This window comes from Neoarius graeffei, chromosome 18 (assembly GCF_027579695.1).
Source record: "Neoarius graeffei isolate fNeoGra1 chromosome 18, fNeoGra1.pri, whole genome shotgun sequence".
In the NCBI taxonomy this organism is placed as follows: domain Eukaryota; kingdom Metazoa; phylum Chordata; class Actinopteri; order Siluriformes; family Ariidae; genus Neoarius; species Neoarius graeffei.
Window position 1 is genome coordinate 13,807,084 of NC_083586.1, and position 24,977 is coordinate 13,832,060.

A 24,977-nucleotide genomic window follows, 5' to 3' on the forward strand; every position below is an offset into this window, starting at 1 on the left:
CCCCTAAAAGAAACTGAATTACTTTCATTAATCTCTACATCAAAAGCCTCAACTTGCGTACTAGATCCCTTACCGACACATCTATTCAAACAGATAATGCCTGGAGTAATTGAACCGCTTCTAAAAATAATAAATTCTTCTCTTATGATTGGCTATGTACCCAAATCCTTTAAACTAGCAGTTATCAAACCCCTGATTAAAAAAACCTGACCTTGATCCCTGTCAGCTGTCCAATTATCGGCCAATATCAAACCTCCCCTTTATCTCCAAGATCCTTGAAAAAGCTGTGGCACAGCAGTTATGCTCCTATTTACATAGGAATAACATCCATGAAATGTATCAGTCAGGATTTAGACCTAATCATAGCACAGAGACAGCTCTGGTTAAAGTAGTAAACGACCTACTGTTGGCGTCTGATCAGGGCTGTGTCTCGCTACTTGTGTTGCTTGACCTTAGTGCAGCATTTGATACCATTGATCATTCCATTCTTCTGGATAGACTAGAAAATGTTGTGGGAGTTAAGGGAATGGCCCTCTCCTGGCTCAGGTCTTATCTAACTGATCGTTATCAGTATGTTGATATAAATGGTGATATTTCTAGACGTACCGAGGTAAAGTTTGGTGTTCCACAAGGTTCTGTCTTGGGTCCACTGCTTTTTTCTCTATATATGTTACCTCTGGGCGATATTATTCGTAAACATTGTATTAGTTTCCACTGTTATGCTGATGACACACAGTTGTATGTTTCTGCAAAACCTGATGAGACATCAGCTTAATAGAATTGAGGAATGTGTAAAGGACAGACACTGGATGCTTATTAACTTCCTTCTGCTTAACTCCGACAAGACTGAAGTACTTGTACTAGGACCACATGCAGCTAGAAGTAAGTTCTCTGATTACACAGTAACTCTGGATGGCCTTTCTGTTTCTTCACGTGCAGCAGTAAAAGACCTCGGAGTGATTATTGACCCCAGTCTTTCATTCGAAACTCACATTGATAACATCACCCGGATAGCTTTCTTTCATCTCAGAAATATTGCAAAGATAAGAAATTTAATGTCATTGCATGATGCAGAAAAACTAGTCCATGCTTTCGTTACCTCCAGGTTGGATTATTGTAATGCCTTACTGTCTGGATGTTCCAATAAGTGCATAAACAAGCTCCAGTTAGTTCAAAATGCCGCAGCAAGAGTCCTTACTAGAACTAGAAAATATGACCACATCACGCCTGTCTTATCCACGCTGCATTGGCTCCCAATCAAATTTCGTATTGATTATAAAATACTACTATTGACCTTTAAAGCACTAAATGGTCTCGCACCACAGTACCTGAGTGAACTTCTGCTCCTCTATGACCCGCCACGCCTACTTAAATCAAAAGGTGCAGGCTATCTGCTGGTACCTCGTATAGTGAAGGCTACATCAGGGGGCAGAGCCTTTTCTTACAAAGCCCCACTGTTATGGAACAGCCTTCTAAGTAATGTTCGGGAATCAGACACAGTCTCAGCATTTAAGTCTAGGCTGAAAACATATCTGTTTAGTCAAGCCTTTTGTTAATGGTGTTTATGAGGTAAAGGAGTAGATCTGGAGGGTCCTCAGACATAGAGTGTTTTGGTAAACTGGGATGTATGGATGCTGTCAGTCCCCACTCGCTTGCTCACTCGAGTTTGTTGACGGTGTAGTGGCTGGCTGCTTTATGTCCCGGGGCTCCCTCATGCCTGTGTTACCTTCTGGCTCTCTCCTTTTAGTTATGCTGTCATAGTTAGTTGCCGGAGTCCCTGCTTGTACTCGGTGCAATATGTATACTGTTCCTACTTATTCAGGTGACATTGGGCATACCTAACCACCTGTGTTTTCTTTCTCTCCCCCCCACCCCAAATCTGTCCCTCTGAGTTACATGGAGTCAACAGGAAATCTTTTGGTGGAGACGGTGGGGACCTCGACTGGCTATCGTAGCCTGCAGGGAATCGGCCGTCAGACATTCTGTCGCATGTCCCAGACCCGGTGAAATGTAACTGAATTGTCTTGGCCAGGCCTAAGGGTCCCATCTGCATCTCATCATTGCTGAGGAGTGTGCTCCCATCACCCAATCAAGCATCCAGCCAGAGCAGGTCATGATATATTTTTTACCATATTAACATGCCATTGTGTGTTATGCCTGATGTAAAGACTCTCGTCTCTGCGAGCCTACCACACAGATTTAATACTTGTCATTTTTAGGGCATACCTAACAACGTGTTTTCTTTCTCTCTCCCCCCCCCCCCCCCCCATCTCTCCCTCTGAGTTACATGTTGATCCTGGGATTGAGATGCTGGCCTCTTCTGCCCCTCGGACCTGCTTGATCCATCCTGGTGCCCTGTGTCTGGTCGGAGTTTTATCGCCCCACTCCTGTGAAGGACGGCCCCATGAGGACAGTTGAGGGTTATATCTGTTAAAACTGTTAATATTATAGTCAGGCTGTCTGTTGTTGCCCAAATGAGGATGGGTTCCCTTTTGAGTCTGGTTCCTCTCGAGGTTTCTTCCTCATGTCGTCTGAGGGAGTTTTTCCTTGCCACCGTCGCCACAGGCTTGCTCATTGGGGATAGATTAGGGATAAAATTAGCTCATGTTTTAAGTCATTCAAATTCTGTAAAGCTGCTTTGCGACAATGTTTATTGTTAAAAGCGCTGTACAAATAAACTTGATTTGATTTGATTATTCTTTCCAGGAAATAAAAGGTGACCGATTAAAAGGGGTGTTTTAAATATATGTTAACCTTGAACTTATTTGAATAAAGGACACGTGTGTGTGTGTGTGTGTGTGTGTGTGTGTGTGTGTGAGAGAGAGCTGTTTGTGTTTACAGACTAGAGACTGCATTTTTTCATGAATTTGCATAAACTAGAAACAGTTGAAGAGAAACAGTTATTGATGGCCTAGTTCAAGTTTTTGAGTATTTCCAGTGAAGCTTACATTCATCAGGAAAGCAATAGGAGACTATTCAAGGTAAATGCAGTTTTTCCCCCTTAAAGGTTACAGGTACAGCATTTAAACATGATCAATATCAATAGTACAAGCCCTGATTGTAATAATGCACACAAGTACAGCCACCTGATTAGTTATCATGAACTTAAAAGTCCAAAAGCACATCAAGTTTCATTGCACATGGGCAACTAATATGGTGTACAGGATGTGACGGCAAGCTGTTGATAGCCAGGGACTGGAAGTTAAGTGTAGCTGAAGTAAACATGCTTGTTAGCCTGGATTTAGTCAGATGAAAAAGAGTTATCTTCAAGTCAGTATGGACAGTAGAGAAACCAGATATCTGTATGAACCTCAGGAAAAGGACAATCTGCATCTGGGAAATGATTTGAGCAGCAAATCATCAGATGATTCTAATGATGAAATCAGTGGAGCTTTGCAAGTGCAAAGTCGGGAAGGTAGTTCAAAGGATTCAGCAGCTATCTGGTGTGCCATACTAGCTATAAAGCACATTTATTTATTTATACATGCAGTGTGCCACTATAGTGTATATGGTCTAAATATAAGCTAGCAACAGCTCAAACCAGAGTGTAAATTTATAGCAGAGCGGAGTGAAGCACAGAGCACTGGACAACGAAATTTGTATCTTTATTTGCATCAGATAGATGGGTTTTTATCCAACACTTATTTTTAATTTGCTTCTTAAAGAATGTGTGATTATTTAATAAAACACTTTAGACTCATCCGGAGCTCCGCTTTTAGGCAGTGCCTTGTATTGGTTTGCATGGCCTGAATCCTTTTTCCATGTAAGGTGTTGGAATGTTGTTGACACAACAAGTTTGAGTCTAATGTGACCTGCGTAGCCCAAGAGCTCAGCCTGTAGATTCCTTTCAAAGCAATCAAACTCAAAATGGTCCTCGCAAAGAACAGAATTTCTCCCAAAGGAGTGTGTTTCTAAAGTATGACCTGTTCCCAAGTTGTGTAGCCACTGTTTAGCAAGTCGTTTACATTGCTCGGTTGTCTGCAATGGAACACAGAAAAAATGCTGTCCCTTACCTCATCTCATTATCTCTAGCCGCTTTATCCTGTTCTACAGGGTCGCAGGCAAGCTGGAGTCTATCCCAGCTGACTACGGGTGAAAGGCGGGGTACACCCTGGACAAGTCACCAGGTCATCACAGGGCTGACACATAGACACAGACAACCATTCACACTCACATTCACACCTACGGTCAATTTAGAGTCACCAGTTAACCTAACCTGCATGTCTTTGGACTGTGGGGGAAACCGGAGCACCCGGAGGAAACCCACGCAGACAGAACATGCAAACTCCACACAGAAAGGCCCTTGCCGGCCACGGGGCTCGAACTCAGGACCTTCTTGCTGTGAGGCGACAGTGCTAACCACTACATCACTGTGCCGCCTGCTGTCCCTTATTATGAGGTTAATTATTTTTGCAATCACAGGCTTTGATCTCTGCTATTTTTCAATAATGTTTTGTACATCCAGCTACATCACAGTGTCAGGAGCAGCAAGCCAATCAAGATACAGGGAACCTGCCAATGATTCCACATCATGCTAACCTTTGGCACCAGCCACAAAATGGCAATATGGCTACACCCTTCAGTGAGCAAGAATACAAAAGAATTTTAAAGCACTAGGGTGGTTCTCCACTATAGTTGCAAATTGGGATATGGACCTTGAGCAAACTGATAAGTTCATAAGGCAGAATTCTGGTAGCCAATTTTGGAGTTTTATCAAAGTATCTTCTTATTGCTCGATATGGCAAAATTCAAGGTCAAAGGTCATTTCAAGGTCAAGGTTGCCCTTGTCTCTGTCAGTACACAAACAGGTCTCTGAAATGCCTAATAAATCCATAATCTCTGACCAAAATCAAAATGTAATTGACCCCAATTACAAATCTGGGCCTTATTATAAATAATTCTATTTGAAAATGTATATTTATCACAATAGAACAATAAATATATGTATTAAAAGGGTGCAGCGTTTGTGTACTGACAGCATGTTTGTGTACTGACATGTTCAAAAATAAGACAACGAAGTTGATTATTTGAGCAGAACAGTAAAGATCAATCATTCAACCAGGTAGTAAGTAGGGGAAGCTGGAAGTAAAATTAACAGTTTGTAAAAGGTGAGTACGGGGGGGAGGGGCAAATTCAAATTTTTAAGTCAGTACACAGACACTCTCAGAAATTGACTAGGCCTAATCAGAAAACCTTTAAAGATATCCTGGTAGGATACATGTACTAGGTATAGGCCTATATACTAGTAGGTTGACAAAAGGGATCGAGAGACATCAAACTGTCATCCTATCAAATTGGTCAATACACTAACACAATAGTCAGTACACAAACAGACCCCGGTGTTAGTGTATGGACTGTTAGTGTATGGACAAATAGTTCATCATCTGGTCACCAGGGTGCAGATGTGTATATGATGCCTGTGCATTGTAGTCTAGTTGAAAGGTCTTCTAACTCACATTCATGGCACAAACATGTTTTCATGACAAAGCTGGGCCTACATCATTCTAGAAGTGTTAGTGTATTGACTGCTATTAAAAATTCTGTTAAAAATTGCCATACAAACCTGAACAATGCTGGAAAACTACCACAATATGAAATTCAATGTTTCCCACCCTTGAACTTGTGGGATTCCCACAATGCACTGCAGTCATCTCATTAGAATAGTTCTGTCCATTTTCCCCAGGTGTCTCTAGTTAGTACTGTTAGTGTACTGACTTAATTACTTGGGACACCAAAAATCAATTTCTTGGCGGGAACATTTCTGACTAGTATTTGAAATGTTTTCAAAATGTGCTTTTCTTCATGCTGCATGGACAATATTGATCATATTTAAATGGGTGACACAAAATAATAACACCAATAAATATTTTTCAGCAAGGGTTTATTTTCCTTCTGGGATGTATGAGACACGCATTTTGGACCCCCTTGGGTACTTCCAATGAAAAATTCTACCAACACTATTATATTTGAGTGGATAAAATTTAATATCAATTAATTTTTATAATCAATAGGAAGGCATATGAACACAGACACCCTGATTTTATTTAAAGGCCTGGTCTCAGAATACTTGTTAAGTGAGGTGACACCAATTTGCAACTATAGTGGAGAACCAGCCACTAACACTTTCTTTAGGGGTGGTGGGACACTGAAGGTTGGGGACAGGTGGGTTAATTGCTTGGGGGCAATGTTTATTTCAGCTTTTCAAGTCAAGTCATTTTATTTGTATAGTGCTTTTAACAACAAACATTGTTGCAAAGCAGCTTCACAAAAAAAAAAGGCTTGAAACATATGAGCTAATTTTATCCCTAATAAATTTATTTATTTACTACTTCTCAGCTCACTTCACACACGATTCCGCAGAGAGCTCTCTCCCTCTGTGCTTCCTCCCTCATTATTAGCCCTCCACGGTCACTGCAAGACACACACACACACACACAGCATTAATTAGGCACAAATGTGATCATTTTGCCACTCACCTTCCCTGGCCTCACCCTCCATTCACAAATTAACACTCAATCATGCCCCCACTGCCACATACCCCCACCGCCCAACTCAGGCCAGGGAGCCGTCTAGCCTGCAGCTGACTCCCCCCAGTGGTAGAGGTAATCCTCCACCACCATCTACACCCCCGGCCTGTGGACCACCTCAAACTTAAAGGGTTGCAGAGACAGGTACCAACAGATGAGCCACACACTGGCATCCTTCGTGTGATGGAGCCACCAGAGCGGGACATGGTCCAAACAGAGGGTGAAAGAGCACCCCAGCAGGTAGTACCAGAGAGTGAGGACCACCCACTTGATGGCCAGACACTCTTTCTCAAATGGTACTGTGGTTAGTCTTGTCAATTTGGGGACACACCTGCCCATGACCCAAGTGGAAGCCCAGATACCATACTTCCACACACCCAATTGCACACTTCTTTGGGTTAGCCATGAGCCTCGCACACCAACAACCCCAGAACCATTCAAAGGTGTTTTACGTGCCACGGCCAATTGTTGCTATATATAATAATGTCATCAAGATACAGTGTCTTGCAAAAGTATTCATTCCCCTTCATGCTTGTTCTGTTTTGTCACATTACAAGATGGAATTAAAATGGATTTTTTGGGGGTTAGCACCATCTGATTTACACAATATGCCTACCACTTTAAAGGTGAAAATTGTTTTATTGGGACACAAACAATAAGATGAAAAAAAAGAAATCTGGAGTGTGCATAGGTATTCACCCCCCAAGTCAATACTTGGTAGAGCCACCTTTTGCTGCATGTCTCTATTAGCTTAGCACATCTAGCCACTGGGATTTTTGCCCATTCCTCAAGGCAAAACTGCTCTAAATCCTTCAAGTTAGATGGGTTGCATTGGTGTATGGCAATCTTCAAGTTATGCCACAGATTTTCAATTGGATTGAGGTCTGGGCTTTGATCAGGCCATTCCAAGACATTTAAATGTTTCCCTTTAAACCACTCCAGTTTAAACTGTTTAAACTCAAGTTTAAATGTTTCCCTTTAAACGGCTGCTGGAACGTGAACCTTCGTCCCAGTCTCAAACCTCTGGCTGACTCAAACAGGTTTTCCTCCAGAATTGCCCTGGATTTAGTGCCATTCATCTTTCCTTCAGTCTTGACCAACTTTTCTGTCCCTGCAGTTGAAAATATCCCCACAGCATGATGCTGCCACCACGATGGTTCACTGTAGGAATGATATTCTCAGGGTGTTGGGTTTGCGCCACACATGGCGTTTCCCATGATGGCCAAAAAGATCAATTTTGGTCTCATTTGACCAGAGAATCTTCTTCCATGTGTTTGGGGAGTCTGCCACATGCTGGTAGGCAAACTCCAAATGTATTTTCTTAAGCAATGACGTTTTTCCTGGTCATGCTTCCATAAAGTCCCACTCTGTGGAGTGTATGGCTTAAAATGGTCCTATGGACAGATACTCCCATCTCCACTGTGGATCCTTGAAGTTTCAGGTGGATCTTAAATCAACTAATTATGTGACTTATGATGTGAACTGGTTGTACCAGCTCTTATTTAGGGGTTTCATATGAAAGGGGGTGAATACCTTTGCACACTCCAGATTTCTCTTTTTTCATCTTAATTGTTTGTGTTGCAATAATCAACAAGTTTTATGTTTAAAGTGGTAGGCATGTTATGTAAATCAAATGGTGCTCACCCTCCAAAAATTAATTTTAATTCCAGCTTGTAATGCCCCAAACCAGAACAAACACCAAGGGGGATGAATACTTTTGCAACACCCTTTAGACACGCATACAAATAACATATCCAGTTTGTGGGTTTTTTTCAACAATTAGATGAATAACATGTCCAGTTTTGTGTAGCTTCCTAGGCAAAGGTATGACCATATCAATCTGATATGCGTGGTAATATGACGGCTAGACCCTTTCACTCTGACTGGCTAATGAGCTACCCATATATTTTATGGAGATATCAGTGCATCTGAGACACCACAAGGCTTGCACCCATACAATAATTAAAATGGGGAAAACTCCGTGGAGCCTCGTGGAACCTCTCATACTGTGAATAACGGGGGCTAGAGCCACTTATCCCAGTTACGTGTGTCTTCACACACAAACTGACGAATTAAGTTTTTAAGGGTTTAGTTAAATTGTTTGACCAAGCAGTCTGTCTGTGGGTGGTAAATACTTGCATGGATTGATTTAACCCCCAGTAACTCGTAAAGTTTGGGAAGGTTGCGTGACATAAATGTCATGCTCAGCTCAATCAGGATTTCTTTTGGAATCCCAACGTGAGACAATTTTAAATTGTGCCTCTGTGACGTTACGTGCAGAAATGTTACGCACATGGCCATAGCCAGCTATGAGGCCACCGGAGGTCCGGACCTCGGTCATTTTTAAGAGCTGAAAATACATTTGTACGCTAAATATTCAACTGGATAAAAAAATAAAGAATAACATTAAAACGTCTCTGTAAAAAGTGCATTGTTAATTATGTTAAACATTGATTCTGTTTTCTGTGTCTGTTTCGTGCGTGCAGCTCTGAGACCAAGAACACAAAAACAAATGAGTGCGTGACTTGGGGGAGTGAACGCAGTGCAGTAGACACGTTTTTTTCATGGTAACCATCAGCGCACTTTCATGAAGCTGTTAAATTTACATTTTCGAAGCAGCGCAGTTGTAGTCTACCTTGTTTCTGATTTTAAAAATAAATCATTCGATAAGCCAAAGCAATAGAGGGAAAAGTTTCAACTTATGTTTGCCTTGGATAACTTTGTCTAAAACATGGTGGTGTATACTGATTTTTTTTCCCAGATTTTTTTTTTTTTTTTGTGTAGGTGTAATGGATGCCAGATTGTTAATGTATCTTAGTTACATAGGCTACATGGTTAGGGTATCTTTTGTCCTCATTGCTTGGGCCAGATCAAACCATTAAACAAGCTTAAATTATTCTTACTCTTGCCACATACATGATTTTTTTTTCAAAACTGATGATATTCAGTTCAAACACCATTAAAAGTAATTTCAGGAATAGATCTCGTGTGACATGCAATTCACCCCTCTCATTTAAATATGTTGAAAATTTTTCAGCGCGCACTTTGCGCGCGCATCACGGACCTCAATGATTTTAAAATTAGAATTATCTGCCTAAGTGATGACTGGGTAAATTGCTCGCCTACTTGAGGAGGGAAAGTACGGGTGCGTGTTTCGACGGATTCACATTCAGCGATTTGTAGGAATTTAATCTTGCTCCCTTTGTTCTGTGTGAACAACTGGCCCATCGGGGAAACGGGATAGAGAGGTTCGATCGCGAAAATGCAAAGACACACCGGTGTGCACGCAAAATATTGATGAATTAACAGAATACTGTCCTCTTCCAAATTCTGAAACAGAGAAACAGATTTTGTACATGTGAGTTGTCTTTGAGGCTGTTGTGCTAAATGATACCTACTTTAGTTTAAGGCAAATGTCAGATAAATTGTTTACTAATAAGAACATACCTAAAGGATTATTGTGTCACATTTTTGGACATAGTCCAACTTGTTCTTCTTGTGATCCTAATAAAAAAAAAAAAAAAACTCAGCCACTGTTGTCATAACCTATTGATATAGAGAGCATGCACGTGACGTCACGAGGTCACGTGATATTTGTTTATCTGCCATTTTGGACGGCAAGGTCGTGCATAGAATTTAGACGAACCCGTTCTAATTATCAAGTGTGTGGGAGTAGATCTTTCGAGAATGGTTATATCTTGTTCAGCATTTGGTTGTACCAATAGACAGGGCCAAAAGGAGGGCCTGTCATTTTATAGATTCCCTGCAGACGAGGAGAGACGCGCAAAATGGGTGTCCACTGTGCGAAGAGAAAACTGGTACCCCAGTTCTACCAGCCGAATTTGTAGTGAACACTTCATATCAGGTAGGTGTAATCTTCTAATTCAATACTCCTAGTACGTCTGTAAAATTGATTTTCGGATTGAATGATAACTGCATACTTAGAAACTAGACAGTCTCTAATGTTTAAAATGGCTATGCCTAGCCCTACTACCCTGGCCTAGTCTATGACAATGTTTTATCTTTTTGGCTCATATATGCCTTTGAAAGGCCAATCCATAGTAGGGATGGCGAAAACTAAAAAAAATCTTGACCGACCACCGAGCCTCATTAGCCGGTTAAAGTCGGTTAACCTATGAGTTTAAACAGGGATGCAAAAGGTGGATGCGCCTTTTTCATGGCTGAATCGTGCAGATCCGATTTTTTTCTTTAGGGGGGGTGTTGGAGTGTCTGAATAATTTCATCAGAGAGTAAATTCTGTATTAAAATTACTAAATAAGCGATAAAACGTCCTGCATAGTCTCTTTATGATAAACGTCTTAATGCCACTTACCCGTGAGGTTATCAAGTAGACATTCTTCTTCGGGGCCTTCAAGAGGTATAGTTGAGACATCCATCCTGCAACAAAATATTTATAAGCTTCCAGGCTCTTGTAAGCTTTGAGGGCTTTGCCAGTGTAACACGATTCACGATTAACGAGAAAATTGTAAATGTCGTGGTAGGCCAGATCAGGCAAATCGCCGGCACCGCAGCTCCGAATTTCCCTGAACAAGGATTACAGCAAGTTGTACGGATCTGCAATCCCCAACCTGGAACACTTTTCCGCGCAACGCTGCCTCACGTCACCTTCAAGATGCTGAACAAACTTAGACAAGTAATCACGCGATGTAGATGGGGTATTTTCCAAATTTTCTTGGGGATTACTCCCTGGATCCATTACACTCGCGCAAGGTAAACAATCCTGAAGCCGTCCAATATGGCGGAGTAGGCGGAGTAAACACGGACGGGTCACGTGACTGCACATCCTCTATAACAGTGTGTAATGAGGAACAGAAACAGTAAGTTAGGGAAAGAAAAGAAAAAGCAAGTAAGTGTGAGGCTACATGTGCTATAATAAGAATTGGATGTTCCTATGACAGCCCAAACATCCAGTTTATGAAACCCTCGTATGGCGAGGATTGTTTGGCACAGTTTGACATATGGGTAAAGGACTTAGGATTCCCTGAGAAGGGCAGTTTTAGTCCCAGGCAGATAGGACAGTTAGAAGAAAAGTTGAAACAGAAGGAAAAAGAAGAGTCTGCAGATAACGTTAAGTTCTTAGGGGACTGGAGGGCGTTTTCTGCATGGAAAGAAGAAACACTTAAGAGAGAGTACAAAAGAGAGAAACAACAGGCAGGGCTCTCACCCTCTTCTCAGTGTTTGAAATTTCAGATGGCCCTGACCTGGAGTCTGCCCCACCACCCCGACACACACTGCCTCCTCAGCAAGGCGGAGCATCATTCCCACAAGCGCTTCACCCACAGAAAGGGGGAGAAGTTGAGACAAAGAAGAAAAAAAAAACTGAGCCTCTGGAATCTCTCCCAGCCTACCAGCCGCCTCCAGCATCAACGTTTCTCCTCGCTTCTCCATCACACATGAGATCCGGTCTTGCATATGGCGATGGAAAAGACACCCTCCTGGACCTGACCACATGCTCACCAGTGGGTCCACAAGGCCATAACCAAAAGTCTGAAGTCCTTCATCTTCCAGTGGTGGAAGTGGCTGGAGCTGACAGTGTGCTTCTAGTCCACAGACCCTGGACGACAGCCGATATCAAGGAAAGCATGACTTCCCTTCCCAACGTGAGAGAGGTAGGAGGAAAGAGATTTGGTAATGAAGTGTTGATATTTTGCAGAGAATTCTGGCCAACCACCCATGAACTTCGCCACCTAATCATGACCAAGATGGGTATAGATTGGAACAAGGTTTCCAAAGAGTGGCCAGAAGCTGATCAGCGAATGACTACAACAGAGTGGAGCACGGCTGGCAATGGTGAGTATAGACATACCATCACTGCTCTCTGTGCTCATCTGGACAGTGCTTTTCCCTTAAACATAGACATGACTAAGATCAGTATGTGTAAGCAAGAAGATGGAGAAGGTGTGTCAGCATTTCTTGCCCATCTCACCACCGCGCATGAGAAAGAAAGAAAGAAAGAAAGAAAGAAAGAAAGAAAGAAAGAAAGAAAGAAAGAGGGAAAAAAAAACCCACACAGTGGCCTGACCAGGCCCATGAACCTGGCTGCAGTGGAGGGCACTCCTGAGCCTCACCAAGATCGAACAGTACGCTATGCATGCAGAAAGTCTGATGAAAGAAAAGGAGAAGACAAACACAGAGACCAAGACCTACACACCGCCACTCTCACTCTTCTCCAGACTGCTCAGCCTGGACCTAGAGGAAGAGGTCGAGGTAGGGGCTGAGACAGGACGACCTGGGGTGACTCGTCCTGTATAAAAGGCACAACCTGCTACAACTGCAATCAGAAGGGACACATTGCTCAAGATTATCTCCACAGTAGCAGGCAGAAGCCCCGTGAGGATTACAGCAAAGCAGACTGACGGGCGGACTCCGGGAACGGGCCCCACACAGAGAACAGGGGAGGTAACACACACCTGATAATACACACACAGACAGGAACATTCACATAACGTTAAACACATTAGTAGCAGCACCTGCATGCAACAGCAAGACTACACAGAAACGCCCGATACACCAGTCCAGATAGATACACCTGAAGTTGCATTAAGTTTGTTAAAATACACAACTACTCCCTTCTCTAAACTCCCTTGTATGCCCCTCACTGTATGTGGGCATGTGTTAACCTTTTTAGTAGACTCTGGAGCAGGACACTCAGTGATACTACATGGGGTACTTCCAGTAGGCCCACCGCTCAGCTCAAATTCTATTCAGATGATGGGCATCTCAGAACGACCTGTAACTGAAACTCTGTCAACCTCCGATCTAAAAGCGAGGGAGGAATAGTTACGTCCCACTCATTCCTCATCTCTCATACATGTCCAGTAAATTTGTTAGCACGCGATTTAATGTGCAAATTAGGAGTAAATCTCACGTCCACTCCAGATGGACTAACTATTGAAGTAACTGAAATGTGCGGTGTGCAGTATGGGTTTGGAAGCCCCCTGTATGTGTATGTCTGGCGGCTCTGCTCAGATCAACTCGCACAAACTCCAAAACACCTTGTACAGCTCGCACATTTGAACACCTCATCAGTTGACACAGATTATATGAAAGAGGAAGATTTGCATTGTACAGCACATGTTCACCAAGGGCAAGATGTAGAGTTTGAAAAGACTTGGTTTGCAGACCCCCACACACGTGAAAGATTGACCCTCAAAACTACATATTGGTCTAAACATTATTGCGCTGTGCAGGTCCATTTTATTCGTTGTCCGAACAATTGCATCAGTGTTCATCGCAGTGTTCTCAAACATGTTATACGCGGCCTCGTGTCAGAGGACTCTGAGGTCGACTGCTGCCAGCATGATTTCTTTGACATCATTAATTCTATACCCCATGTCTCATTAGCAGGGCCACGATCTGCCCATTGGAAAGACGTGGGGAAGTGGGTCAAGAAGTGTGCAGTTGATGGCAATGAATGGTCCCAAACAGAGGACCCTAGTGTGTTGTTTTGCTAAAGGCTTAGGGTCTACAAACAAAGTCATGCTGTGTGTGTGGGCGCATGTTAAGTGCAGCATAATATTAGCCACTGATGACTGGGATCCTGGGGACCCCGGCCATAGTGGCCTGTTTGTCTCTGTTTCCACAGGCATAACTCTAGCAGAGGTGCACCCCAAATTGGCGGGAGTTCCAAATTCCATTTGGGCGAAGGGTAAACATGATGTGGGCCTAATAAAGAATGCTGAACCAGTGGTGATCACCCCCAAATCAAATTTCAGGCCTAAACAGACCCAGTACCCACTCAAACCAGAAGCAATCGCAGGTGTAAGACTGGTCTTTGATTCATTGCTGAAGGCAGATGTAATTGTCCCTTGCCAGGACTCTCCAGTGCACACTCCTATTTTTTCCAGTTAAGAAGGCAAGAAAACCGTCCCAGTCCGATGATTGGAGGTTTGTCCAAGATCTGCAAGCAGTCAATGACGCGGCTGTCCCGTGCGCACCTGACAACCCTAAAGAGCGCTCTGCAGACCACACCCACTCTGGGATTGCCTGACCCCAATAAGCCATTTTGTTCAAAGTGTAGATGAAAAGAAGGTTTTTTTATGACCTCTGTTCTTTTGCAGAAACACGGGGATAGATTGAGACCTGTAGCCTAGTTCTCCAGCAGGCTGGATCCAGTGGCGACTGGACTTCCTGTTTGCCTGCGTGCAGTTGCTGCAGCTGGAAAGGCGGTAACTGCCTCCAGAAATATTGTGGGGTATTCTAACCTCACCCTTTTGGTCCCACATGCTGTCTCCCTGCTTCTGTTGGAGAAAAAGACGTCACATTTGTCAGCACAGAGATGGTTGAAGTATAACACTATCATACTTGATATGCCTAACATCATTGTGAAACGTTGTACTGTTGTGAATCCTGCCTCTCTTCTCCCTACAGAGGATGATGGAAAGCCACATGACTGTATTGCTTTCACTAATGATTTTTGTTCCCCCAGGGCAGACTTAAAGAGTGACCCTTTGGAAAATCCAGACATGGTCCTCTATGTGGATGGTTCAGCCTCCAGAGACCCAGAGATGGGAAAGAACAAAGTAGGTTTTGCCGTAGTCTCAGATCATGAGGTCCTCAAGGCGTCGTGTCTGCCCTCAAACCTGTCGGCGCAGGCCGCAGAGCTCTGGGCCCTCATTGAGGCATGCAAATTGGCTGCAGGGCAATCTGTCAATATTTTTACGGACAGTAGGTATGCATTTGGCGTTGTGCACGATTTTGACACCATTTGGAAACACAGAAATTCTCACTAGCACAGGATCTCCCATTGCACATCATAAACTGGTCTCTGAGTTGTTGGATGCTATTCTACTCCCTAGAGCCATTGCTGTGTGCAAGTGTGCTGCCCATACTAACAATACTGAATCTTGTGTCTCAAGGAAATGCCAAGGCGGACGCGGCAGCTAAGTGTGCAGCCTCAGCTTCCAGTTCACCCTCTAACCTTGCTTTTCCTCAGGTTTCTACCCTGTTTACAGCTAGCGGACCTTCAGAGCATTGCCACCCAGGACAAGAGACAAGTCTGGAAACAGGCAGGCTGTATCTTTGCAAACTTGGTCTGGGTTTGTCCCTCGGGCCATCCCTGTCTACCAAAATACATGTTCCCTTTCTATGCAAAATTGGCACATGGGCTCGCCCATGTGTCAAAAGGGGGGATGGTAGCAGAAGTAACAAAGAGGTGGTTCACAGAGGGGTTTTCAAATTATGCTGCGAAATTTTGCAAGCAATGCTTGATATGTGCACAAAATAATGCAGGTCAAGGTATCAGACTAACTCAAGCAGCACACCCAATACCAGACAAACCATTTGATCATCTCCAAATGGACTTCATTGAACTGACACCTAGTGAAGGGAAAAGGTATAGCCTGGTAATAGTTGACATGTTTTCAAAATGGGTTGAAGTATTCCCCACAGCTAAACAAGACTCAGAGGCGGTAGTCAAAGCACTCCTGAGAGATAATTCCTAGGTGGGGTATACCTAGCAAAATCTCAAGTGACAATGGAACACCCTTTGTTAATGCAGCCCTAAAGAAAATAGGAGCATTCCTAGGGATAGACCTGAAACAACATTGTGCCCATCATCCTGCCAGTGCGGGAGCAGTAGAGAGGGAGAATGGGTCCCTTAAAAATAAACTAAGCAAAGCTTGTGCAGAAACAGGGCTAGGATGGACAAAGGTCCTCCCTGTAGTACTCACACAAATGAGGATGCAAACTAGGCCTAAACATGGGTTAAGCCCATTCAAAATTCTGTTTGGACGAGTACCCAACATGGGGATAGGGCCAGCCCAAGGAACACTGCCAAACAGCAGACTGTGTGATGATGCAATGTTGAATTACTGTGCAACGTTGTCCTCTGCTTTGAAATCTATCCACAAACAGGTAAAAGAAGCACTTCCCAAGCCCGCTGAGGGACCTCTGTACGAGGGGATTGGATAGTGGTGAAGGACTTCCGATGAACCAAGTGGAACAAGCCACGGTGGAATGGCCCATTCCAGGTCCTGCTCACGACCCCAATGACAGTGAAGGTCACAGGCAGAGTGACGTGGATACACGCGAGCCACTGCAGGAGGGTTCCTGAACCGGCTGAGCAGGAGGAAAAAGAAGGCCTAAGTGACCCAGACGCTGACTAAAGCTCGTGAGGAAGAAAGGCATCACTGCATGGAACAGTGCGAATATCACATCAATCATGCATGCACCCTCAATAGGGAAGAGTATTTCAGTGTCTAGCCAATAGATAAGTCTTAGGGTTTTGAGTTTCCTACAAGTCCCGGTGAGGTGGGATGAGGGCTGATAGGGTGTGCCCGCCCTCTGAGCACCAATACATATCAAGAATGGCAAGGGTTAACTCGGTAACATCATTGAGGCACTGAACAAGATGCACAAGGTTGAACAATTACGAGCAGATGAACATGGAGGAGTTGAAGACAGCTGATCGTGTTAGTTCAGTGGATGGAAGACTCTGATTCTATCCACCATACTGGTCCTGGGCTTAGTGATCGTGATGCTATGTTTGCTCCCTGTTTTCTGTCAATGTTGTATGTCTGTGTTTCAGAGGCAGCTGACAAATATCACTTACCAGATGGTGAAAATAGACCCAGACGACTTGCCTGACTGGCCTCCAAAACCCACACGAAGACCACAACCCACCGTTCAATGACATCAGCACAGTTGACATGAAACTAGTCCTGAGTTAAAACACTTTCATTATGATTGTTTCCTGTTCTGTTATTCCTGATCTATGTATATGGCTTGCTAGCATTTACTTAAAGGCGTCTATGTCTTATAAAAAAAAAAAAAAAAAAAAAAAACAGCCTTAGCATTATCCCTGTACACTCAATGACATGTTAAGTTGAATCTCTCTGGGAACTCTTATCACTGAAACTGTGTACAGTTCTTTTCTTTTAGCAATTATTATCCTATAGGATAAAAAGGGCGGAAATGTGAGGGAAATTTAATGGATGAACATTATTATTCTCTGTGTTTCTGTATGTTGAGCTCAAGTGACTTAGTGAACTGAGAAAGATGTTTTTCCACATGCTGTAATCACCTTTCTGTGGCCTTGGCTGGTGACAAGCAGGGTACCTGAGTTCTCCATAACTACGCATCCGCCTGCACATACCAGAGCACGCCAGGTGCATGCTTTAACAAAGCTTCATAGAAAATCTTGAGCCAATCACATGAAAATGCAAGCGGTAAGCAAATGCCTTTAGAGTATAATAGATAACAGCCACTAAAACACAACTCAGAGTGAGCGTACTCTCTGCATCATCAGAAGTGGTGTCTTCTATTCTTCTCTTTCCTTTCCTATTTTATATAACTGTCAGAGGTGGAAAGTAACGAATTACATTACTCGCGTTACTGTACTTGAGTAGATTTTTTGTGTACTTATGCTTTTTCAAGTAATTTTTAAAGAGTGTACTTTTACTTTTACTTAAGTATGTTTTCTTTTAAGTAGTGTACTTCGGTACATTTTACATCACAACCGTTACTGAGTAAAAAATAAAAAAGGCTAAAACAGAGAAGGGGAAATGCATGGGCGTCGCCACCATTGAATGTGAAGGGGACATGTCCCCCTCACATTTCATAATTCTTCGTTTGGACCCCCCACATTTAACATAAAATATGAGTTCACCCAGCGCCGTTTCTATTGCTTCGTGAAAGAATCCATTCCACTTGATCGATAAGAGAAAACACAGAGCACTGAAAATCCACTCCGGGTTTTCCGGGCACTCCCTACAACAGCTCACCGCGCGCGAGTGAAGGGAATCTCAGCGCGAGCACAGAAATGTTGGTGCAGCTGCTGGAAAGTGGAGGAGGTGACGTCATCCCCATTGCAACCTCACAATGTCTAGCTTTTGCTAAAACCTTATTCTTTTGTTATATGCCCTCAAAATTAACCCTAGGACACGTTAAATTAATGTCCAACTAAACAGTGAAATAAGCTTAGCCTAATGGGGTATTCTTGGTTGATGATGAATTGTTTGCAGTATTTGCTCCCAGACACAATGGACATAAGGACATTCTTTACAAAGAAGCGGAAAGTCAGTCAGAATTTCCCCACAGGACCGGGCTTTTTTGTCCAAATGGAAATGTTAGTGCAGTTAGCTGGCTGGTCAATGTTAGGAGATGTATCAGCTAGCTTAACGTTAGCTATCATTTAATTCAAACCCAGTAGGCCTGCCTTATGCCAAGAATGCGGTCAAGTCTGCTCTGATGATATTTATTGATTCCTTGTTTTGTCTGGTCTTTGGCAGTTTTCTGGAAAGTAAGATGGGAAATCAGTGTATGGGGAAGGAATAGTAGAGAGGAAAGTGATGGAGAGAGATGGATGTTATTCCAGGTGGATTGTGAAGGAAAGGGGGATAAAAGTTATGAAGTGGTAGAAATTGTGGTGGCACCAATATAAGAAGGAGTTATATCTATAAATCTATTTGTTATACTAATCTGTAAATGCTACTGTAGTACCACCATTGCATGTAGGTTGACAAAACTGCACTTGCTCATTGTGTGAAGTTCTCTTTTATGTGTCATTGCTTGACCCAGTGTAATTTTGTGTTATGAAGACTGCATGATGCCATGCCATTTTTGTTATGAGTATCGCTAAATCGGAAAAAAGTAAAATGCACCCACTAAAGTCACTGTTGGTGGTGAACAAAATTGCACCTGTTCATTGTGTGAAGTTATTTTTTATGTGTCACCGTTGCTTGACACAGTGTGATTTTGTGTTATGAAGTTTGCATGATGCCATGTCATGCCTGGTCATTGTGTGAGATTATGAATATTCTTATTTTTAAACATACAGTTGAGTGTCACTATTGCTTGGCCCAGTGGCATGTTGTGTTACATCTAAAACTAAATAGAAAACACAAAATAAAAAGTAAAATGCACCCATAAAGTCATTGTTGGTGATAAATTGTGTCACATTCATCTCATTATCTTAGGCGTAGCGGTGGGTTTAAAAACAGGCTGATGAATATATGGACTAGTTGAATGAGGACTTATTGTTGAAAATTAATTAAAATTTTTCTGGCGGAGGACCCCCCGCCAGTGTGTCCCCCCCACATTAAAAATGCTTCTGATGCCCCTGGGGAAATGCGTTCTGGAAATGAATCACGGGAAGGACAGTTGTCGCGCGCGCGAGTCTCACACAGACGATGGCAGACATGCACCAGCGCTTGGGGGGGGGGGGCTTTGGGGGGCTCAAACCCCTGGGCCACAGCCAATCAGGGGCCTTGTAATGTTAATAAAATAATAAACTGTCGGAATCGTGGGCCTATATTAATGTACGGATAGAAATAAGGTTAGAAATAAATGAGCGCACAGTAGCCTGCTGTAAGAGACATGGTGGATGTGGTTCGCGAAACGAACACCTACAACTGTACCAGAATAAAATGTAACAAAATGTAACGTCATGCACGAAAGCGCGCCAAAGACTGCAGACTACAGAGACACAAATTTAGAGACTTTGAAAGATGAAGCGTTCACATGTTAGCGGGGCGCATAAAAGGAAAAAAAGAGAGAGATGCAGGTAATGATAGAATTGTTGCCTAAAGTCACAGACTTTTTTAAGGTAAGGATCACCAATCTGTTCAGAATATCAGCTACTTATCAGTTATCAGCCTACCAGCAGCTAGGCTATGTGCAGCTAGGCTAGATATGCTATGATCTGTCCAACAGTAAAATAAATCAGTTGTGATTTGAATACATGTCGTGTGATTTGAGTTATAATCCTGTTAGTATAATAGCATATTTCGATGGGGATAATAAAATGTCTAAAACGGCATCTACTGAAGAAATTGATGAAAAGATTGTAGGCTATAATTGTCACAGTTCGGGCAGCAGACAGTGTAAGCATACTGAGGGGAATAGCAATACAAAGCTAGCGCATATCCACATTTCTCGCTAGCTGTGTTGGGTGTGTTGTTAACCCGTGTGGATTTAAGTGAAATACTTGAGAAGTTCTGTGGTCAAGACAACGTTTTAAGGTAAGGACGCTTAATTATTAATGTTTGCCCGCCGTGGCTTGTTGTTGACGAAAGGCCCACATGATTTTGCCTTATGCAGCTACTGCTAGCGTCATGCTTTGAACTAGGCTAAGCTCATTTGCGCTAAAGGATGGGTTTATTGAAGGACTTTGATGTAGCTAGTTTCTTTTTAAAAAATCGTATGCTCAAAACAGTATGCCCGTGTTCATCATGTTTAACTTTTTTCTTGATGGAGTGCGTGAAATATTGTTGCAAGTGGTATTTCGATGCGGTCATGTCAAAAAGGCAGTTGAATGCACGGTCTTATTCAAGGAGAAGGAAGACTTGCATGATGCTTGAACATAGATTGGTAAAATAGACCCTAGTAGGACTTGGTTTCGTGTATTTCGGTCTGTAGAGTTATGAGTTTGGCCGCTGTCCATGGTGTTTACGTTTCATGTGGCCGCCGAGCCAAGTACCTTCATCATCATCATCATGTTCCCCTGTCAGAAGTTAAACTCTCTAGGGGTGCTTCTGCTGTAGCAGTTGCAGCAGTTGCTCAAAGTTTGATTTGTCCATCATCATACGTCTTATCTGTTGGGTGTCTATGCCCAGCAGATTTTCCCATTTCGTCCATTTGTAACCATTTTTGTCAAACAGGAGCTGCTTTTGCATTTCGTTATTGCCCATCCGGCAAATGTGAGCAATATATTTTAGTTGTTGTACGTAGTAGGATAGTTTTATATCCTGGGTTCCTGTCAGTTTCCGAAGGTCAGCATTGGACATCTTGTAGCTCCAGTCTATATCTTCATTTGTAGTGTTCTTTTGGTCAGGGGCATTCTTTCGTTTATATCCACCTTTAATAATTTTCCTTAGGAAGCCGTGCCACACTACCTCAATTTTGTGAATTTCACTGGATGATAGTTGCCATGCCTGTGTGCTGTACAGGAGACGAGATCGAACGCATGCCACTAGGAACTTTATACGGGTTTTTAGTAGTATTCGGTGGTCGGTTAGAACGTGTTTCAGTTAATTCCATTTCATGAATGCAGCACTTATCCTAGCATGCAGGAAGTGTGAGGATTCATCACAGTTGCTGACATTATAACCAAGATATTTAAAGGTGCGGACGTTTTTAATATTAGTGCCGCCAGGGGAAATGATACTTGGTTTACATTTGATATCCTCGTTGACGTTAAAAGCCATTGTTTCTGTTTTGACATATGATATTTGTAAACCAAAGCGGGTGTAGGTCTTATCATACAACTGAAGAATATTCTGAAGCTCCTCGATGGATCCAGCGAGTATGGCCTGATCATCTGCGTATAGAATCTCTGTTATGCAACCCTCTCCTGATGCTCGTGCTTTCGTACGCATTTCTCTTGTGGATACCTCATTTGGAATGCAATATCTTAACTTGAAGCCTGTATCTGGGTACAGTTTTGATATCTCATGCTGTGCAATCCTGACAACAAAGTCCATATACATATTTAAAAACTGATGGCAATTCTAGGGCACCTTGTCTTGCAGTGAATGTTTGTTTTCATGCCGCCGAGCTATTTTTATGTATTTTATTTTTTAAAAGGACTTATCTGTAGGTGTGTGTGTGTTTTATGTTTACAACACATAGGTCTACATTACCGCACGCACGCTTGTGTGGTTATCTCTGGCCATGCCCCTGCGTGAAAGTTACGCAGTATCACTGTCCTGTCCGTGGTAATAATCAGAACTGGCTCTGTAATGATAATGCACGCGTTCTTCTCTCCCTCTGTGGTCGGATGTGTTGAGCGATGTGAGCATGGGCCTTGCGCAGCTACGCTGAGCCAAACGTAACCTATCGTAGGCTTCTAGGCTAATTACGCGCTTACACTGTAAATGCTTGACACGTATTGCAAATAAAATAAGAGTGTTTTCCTGGCCAACGGTAAGGGTAGGGTTGACAGGTAGCCTATGAGGGGCCTAGCCCCTGGGCCACGGGTGTTGATAAAGCGCCCCTGCGGACATGGAGGAGACCGAGGAACCTGTGGTGGACGACCCTGCAGAAAACGCAATTTCTTCCAGTAATGAAGTGCACCCCTGGCCCTACATACGTGATCACTTCAGCTTCGTAGAGAAAAGGGGTGACAGTTTCATTATGCAATGCAGATTGTGTGCCCAAGAAGACAACCATTGCGGCATACAAAAATTCGACGTCTAATCTGCGCAAGCATGTTGAGGTAAGTATTGTCATTGGCATCATAATCACGGGCGCAGATAGAGGGTGGGATTCGTCCCACCCAGATTTAAATTCACCTCGTTCGGTCCCCCCCACTTATAGGGAGGAAAAAACGTCTATGCTGTCTTTCTTTGCATAAGGCAAACCTCACGGAAAAATCAAAAGACTAATTACCATTCAGTTTATTGAGGTGCACAGCAGTGTATACATAGTTGCAACAACTCACATAAAACAAAACAAAGACTGATATTCGGTTGGTTGAGCTGCGCAGACTGCACAGGTTTCGAGCTCGAGCTTGGTTGCTATGGTTACCCACAACAAGTTTGACAGGCATATCGGGGTTGGGGTTGGTTTGCTGGCAGCTTTGTCCCCCCCAGTTTTTTTGTCCCCCCCAGTTCAAAAAACGTATCTGCGCCCCTGATCATAATGTTTCCTTTCCATAGTAAAACCGACAATAGGCTGGTTATATTCCAAAAATAGTGGATGGCATTGCTAATGTTGAAGTAACAACCTGTTGGTACTGTAACATAACGGTAATTAGTCTGTTATTCGGTTGGCTAATCATGCAAGCAAGTTAGCTTGCCAACCTGACGTGATCAGTCCTCCTACCATTCTACATCCAACAGGCCAGAAAGGAATACTAAGCAAAACAAATAATGTTTGAATTGAATTGTTCAGTAACACACAGTGCACACAGGCAAGCTACGAGATTTCGGTGCAACATTTCACTTTCATATTTCGTGTACAATGCTTTGTGTGTGGTCAGGGCGATGTAAACGACATGACTGTGTGTATTGACCTTTTTTGTTTGTCTCAGTTTTAATGCAGCATTATTCTAAGCATTCAATTTGATACACTTCCTTTAAATAAAACATCTGGATTGAGATGTACATATATCCTTGTTTCCTCTTCTTTTTCATTTTTGCACAACACAATGGAGGCAGAAAACACCCATTGTTAAAAGTAACGTTTTACTTTTACTCAAAGTACATTTTAAATGATCTACTTTTTACTTTTACTTGAGTAGATTTTTTGTCTGGTAACTTTACTTGAACTTAAGTAAAATTTCATCAGAGTAACCGTACTTGTACTTGAGTATAATATTTTAGTACTCTTTCCACCTCTGATAACTGTTATATGATCTATCATAAATAACTGAAAAGATGACTGCTAAGCATTTTGAAGTGTTTATTAGAAGTTTCCATTACATGGTGAAAACGTATAGATCAGGGTTGGGTTATAAATAAATAAATATCCCAAACTTTGACTATCCCAGGGAGCACCATTAAATCTATTATAGTAAAATGAAAACAATATGGCACCACTACAAATCTGACAAAAGAAGGCCATCCACCAAAACTCACAGACCAGGCAAGGAGGGCATTAATCAGAGATGCAACAAAGACATCAAAGATAACACTGAAGGAGCTGCAAGAATCCACAGCAGAGATGGGATTATCTGTCTATAGGACCACTTTAAGTCATACACTCCACAGAGTGGGGCTTTCTGGAAGGGTAGGCAGAAAAAAAGCCATTGCTGAAAGAACAAAATAAGAAAACAGATTTAGACGTTTGCCCAACAGTATGTGGCAGACTCCCCAAACACATGGAAGAAGATTCCCTGGTCAAATGAGACTAAAATTGATCTTTTTGGCCATCATGAGAAATGCCATGTGTGGCACAAACCCAACCCCCTGAGAACACCACTCCTACAGTGAAGCATGGTGGTGGTGGCAGCATCATGCTGTGGGGATGTTTTTCATCTGCAGGGACAGGAAAGCTAGTCAGGACTGAAAGAAATATGGATGGCACTAAATACAGAGTAATTCTGGAGGAAAACCTGTTTGAGTCAGCCAGAGGTTTGAGACTGGGACGAAGGTTCACGTTCCAGCAGGACAATGACCCTAAACATAGTGCTAAAGCTCCACTAGAGTGGTTTAAAGGGAAACACTTACAATAAATGTCTTGGAATGGCCTAGTCAAAACCCAGACCTCAATCCAATTGAGAATCTGTGGCATAAGATTGCTGTACACCAATGCAACCTATCTAACGTGAAGGAGTTGGAGCAGTTTTGCCTTGAGGAATGGGCAAAAATCCCAGTGGTTAAATGTGCTAAGCTAATAGAGACCTACCCCAAAAGACTTGCAGCTGTAACTGCAGCAAAAGTTAGGTCTACAAAGTATTGCCGGGGGGGTGAATACATATGCACGCTCCTGATTTCTGTTTTTTCATCTTAATTATCATCACAACTAAAAAAAAAAAACTGCACCTTT

The 24,977-nt window shown here is 42.8% G+C and overlaps 1 protein-coding gene across 6 annotated transcripts in view; it reads right to left on the reverse strand.

The window, feature by feature from the left end:
- The window catches only part of LOC132865944 (macrophage mannose receptor 1-like), a 99,764-nt gene that overhangs the window by 12,762 nt on the left and 62,025 nt on the right, over positions 1–24,977 (reverse strand). For 2 of the 6 annotated variants that reach the window (XM_060898442.1, XM_060898441.1), the window contains one exon: positions 10,861–10,925. The exons of 2 other annotated variants lie outside the window; for them this stretch is intronic. The gene's annotated coding sequence lies outside the window, so the exon portion shown is untranslated. Of the gene's footprint in view, positions 1–6,341; positions 6,405–9,803; positions 9,826–10,860; positions 10,926–24,977 lie in introns of those variants that run through there. 2 more of the 6 variants (XM_060898445.1, XM_060898444.1) reach the window with 2 other exon arrangements.